At 41.0% G+C, this 4,164-nt stretch overlaps 1 non-coding gene across 1 annotated transcript; it reads left to right on the top strand.

Annotated features, from left to right (window-relative positions):
• The first annotated feature begins 3,101 nt into the window (after window positions 1-3,101).
• On the top strand, window positions 3,102-3,173 carry TRNAP-AGG (transfer RNA proline (anticodon AGG)). The gene has a single exon. It is a non-coding gene; the product is annotated as a tRNA-Pro (tRNA).
• The last annotated feature ends 991 nt before the right edge of the window (window positions 3,174-4,164 follow it).

Raw genomic sequence — 4,164 nt, 5'->3', positions numbered from 1 at the left:
TGAGAGTGGGGTAATTGACGGAAAGTGGGGGCGAATGAAAGGACAGAGGGGGGAGGGAGTGAGGAAAAGAGGGAGTAAGAGTGAGATGCAGGGGAGAGAAATACAGGCGGGAGAGTGAGGAAGAGGGAGTGAGATGGAGGGGAGAGAACTACATGGGAAGAGGGTGGGAAATAGAGGGGGCTCGTGAGGTGGGAAATGGGGGGCTGGCAATGCCGCCGAGGGCTGGTGGGGGCAGATGTCTCTAGTCCTGGGCCCCTGGGAAATCTGTCAGCTACCCTGTATGGGGCAAGGTGGGGGGGGGGAGGAAACTGGTGCATCGCCTGTGGCCCAGTATAACCTTAATCCAACACTAATCATTTGTGTCTTCTTTCCCTGGTCATGTTTACTCCCTAATATAAATGGAAAACCCTTCCAGTTTCATTCATCTAAACAGACAGAGAGGATCTCCAAGTGATATGAGGCTGACCCGGGCGGACAAATTGTTGTGAAGGAGATAAAATGTAAAGTGTAAAAAAAAAAAAGTCATAACTAATGTCTAATACATTTTCTATTATTTTATGGTTGAATTCATAACCTTTATAGCTCTGGCAATTTAAAAAAACAAAAAACTATTGTACAGTACCACGCATAGCTATTGTTAGGCGCTATTCATAAAAAAAAAAGAGAAGAATTAATACAGCAGTTGTTTCAAATCTACAAATCTGAGGCTGAGTTAATGTATAATGGAGTTGTACCATATTATTGTATTTGTATTTTTTACATTTATTATATATTTTGGTGTAAATTGGACTACAATTAGTAGTATAATCATCAAGTTTTTTTTAGGTTGTTACATTCTGAAATAAATAGGGCATCGTATTTCTGTACATTATATGTGTATTGTATGTGTTTATAGGTAATTTGGCATACATCTAATATATAATTCCACATCGTGTATTAGGCGCTGTTTATCTACAGTATGCCCTGTTCTATTATATGTGTGTAGCCATGCCATCTGTGGCTACTAGTTTGCTTCCCTCCTGGCAGTAATCCCTGGTACGATCAGGTTGCCAGGAGTTGAAGGTTTTCCCCCTCCTGGGTGCTGCACTTGAGTAACTGCGGGAGGCGGTGACATCAGGCCTGGGCATGACCAATCATGAGTCAGACCTGGTGTCCTCCTCCCGGCTGTACTTAAGGGCAGGTACCGCCCAAATTCAGTAGTGCCTTTCCCCACTCTAGGAAGGCAGGTCACACATTAGAGAGGCTGATTATTGGGCCATCTCCAGTCCTCTTCCGTCCGGGAGAGAGTGAGTGTGGACCATACCTCTGCCTTTGTTAAGGAGGCAGGAAAGAGCTAGGACGGCTGCGGGTGCCCTTGGCCTGTAGTGACGGTTCAGGGACCATCCTTCAGTGGTAGCTGAGAGTTACTGCACCGGGCAGAAGCCTGCATTGGTACTGTGCTGTACAGAAGAGTAATAAACCGTTCCTGTTTGCATATACCACTTGCCTCGTGCGTGACCTTACTGGGGGGAGAGGAAATTGTTCTACCGTGGGAGATCATCTTCAGTTTCCTGGAGCTTATGGCAGATGGTGGCGCTGCACTGCTAAAGAGATATGTGGGGTATGAACCCCAGAAGCCTGGTCCTGTGTCCCCAGTACCACTGGCAGACGACTCAGCCCTCCTGTTGCCAGCGGGTATATGCACCATACATCGTGGTAATGGCCAAATCTCCCACCGGGTGGGGGAAACACCGTTACATGTGTAATGTCAATGATACAGGCAAATTAAGCCTGAGATGGTACTGATAAGGTCATGAGTTTTGATTATAAATGTAAGTGCTTTTAGGAGTTTTCCGGAGTCATTTAAATCAATTGGTCTCCCTCTGCAGAGAGAGAAAGCAATGATAACTCTGTGCCCAGGACATACTTGAAAACGAGAGGTAATATTTTCGGGTAAAACATTTTATAAATAAATAAAATAAGGCGAGAGAGAGAAAATGAATTGAAAATGTTCTCCAGCGCTGGAAAATTGCTTTAAAGCAGCAGTCCAAGCTGCCGTGTTTTTATTTTTATTCTATTTTTTCCCTTTAATATATGCATCAATACATCCACACAATGATAAATAATTACTGTAGCTAAGTTGCCGATCAATCCGTTCTGTGATCTATCGGTGAAGATTCGGCTTGGGTGTTCACTAAATGGCTATCAGTGCAGCAGATGAGGACCAAAGATGAAGCGTTCTGTGGGGAAGATCATGTGACCAGGCAGTCATTAGATACAATTGGTGCACTGCTAGAGAGAGGACGGAGTGTGCCAGGGCCTGTTTCAGAAGAAGAAGGGGATGTCAATTTGTAAATGGTTGCTATAGAAACAACAAATGATTGTTACATTATAATACATAAAAAATGTAATTCAGAGTTGTTTAAAAAAATGCTACAAGTATTTTCTCATAGTAGAGAACTGATTAATTAAAAAAAAAAACACATGTACAATATTGATTGATCTGCAGCTTTAAAAAATAAAATAGGGACCACTGTTTTTGCATTCAGGGCAGCAGTGACATGTCACCAATACAAGTGTTATTATTGTTTTGATAAACACTACAAATTTAGAGATTGTATTGAGTATTTCCAACAGAAAGGCTATCACCTGCATATTTACCTTAAAGTAATAGGAAACAAACTCTTTTACATTCAAAACAGAAATATTGAATTGCATCTTTATATACATTGTTGTTGCTAATACCTGAAAACCAGCACAAACATTTAAGTGACAGATTATTAGGAGCATGCTGCTCTCATGCTACAGATCCTCCTCTCTGTGTTCAGGATGCACGGTCCCTTTAACTCACAGGAGCAGCTCGTTCTGTGCTCAGTCTAAAGAGCACGTCCCCTCCCTCTATGATGTCACAATGCAGCTTCCGGCTCTGTTCTGTGCATGGGTAGATTTACTGACAAAACGCTGCTTTGCTTACAAAAACAATGTTTTTTTCTTTCATAAAGACATAACTCAAATGATGTGTATTATAACAATATTTCAAGTCAAGCAGATATTTTCTATAGCAGTGAGCTATAGTTGCACACCAGAAGAATAAAGTCATTCCTTGCAGACAGCAACAAGCTGGCTCGTTGGTCTAGGGGTATGATTCTCGCTTAGGGTGCGAGAGGTCCCGGGTTCAAATCCCGGACGAGCCCTATTTTTCATAATTTTTTTTTCTTAAAAATAAAAACATCTGATGAGATGTATGAAAATAAAACGCTGTCACATTGCCAAATGAGTTACTATTCAGATCTAAGGAGCAATCACAGAAATGAAAAAGAATGTATATGTTACATTGTGACAGGTTCACACTTTGGGCAGATGTATTTATGAAAATGAAACTGTACATAATATTTAAATAACAGGAGCTAGTCCCTAGACGGGAGCTTGAACTCTGGGACTCTCAGAGAATGCTACCCCTCCACCAACAAGCCAAGCAGCCCACATGTGGTATACAGTATATTCTCAATTGCATGTCAACTTACACAACTGATATTTACATTCAATATTACAGATAAATCAATGCAAGAAATTGTGCTTAACTAATTTTTATATAATACTGAAGGGGTGAATAAGTTACATAGGCATTAGTCACATGAATCCTGTATTTAACCCAATAAAAAAAAGATTATAATTTTTTGTGGCATCAGACTTTGATACCAGAGAGGAAACACTCCCTTATAAAATGCTTTTCTCAATAATGTGCATTGCAAAGGAATTGCTGTTGCTTTAGTTATGGTTGTATTTATTGCTTTAGTCTCCTGTATAAAAAGACTTTGGTTTGCTCTCTGCAAATCAGACGCACTTTGCCTCCGATTAGGAAAATATGGCCTGTGTGACTTTTTATTTTAAGTTTAATTTTCTACTTTGGGATTTGTGATATTTTCTATTGTTACCTCCTATGTATCTCTCCCACCATTTGGATTAGACATAAGAAAACCTATGTAATGGGAGACAATGGACCAGAGCCTAAAATCAAGTCATCGCCGAGTATGCAGGGAAAATGAATAGAACTATCAAGTTCTGTCATTAATATATGTAGTGGTGTTTCCCCCACCCTCTGGGAGATTCCCCGGCTACCAAGTTTGTGATGATGCTGCATACCTGTGGCTCACAGAAGGTCTGAGATCCCGCTGATGTTGGTGG

The sequence above is a fragment of the Ascaphus truei genome, chromosome 3 (assembly GCF_040206685.1).
Source record: "Ascaphus truei isolate aAscTru1 chromosome 3, aAscTru1.hap1, whole genome shotgun sequence".
Classification (NCBI taxonomy): domain Eukaryota; kingdom Metazoa; phylum Chordata; class Amphibia; order Anura; family Ascaphidae; genus Ascaphus; species Ascaphus truei.
This window is presented reverse-complemented; position numbering and strand designations above follow the sequence as displayed.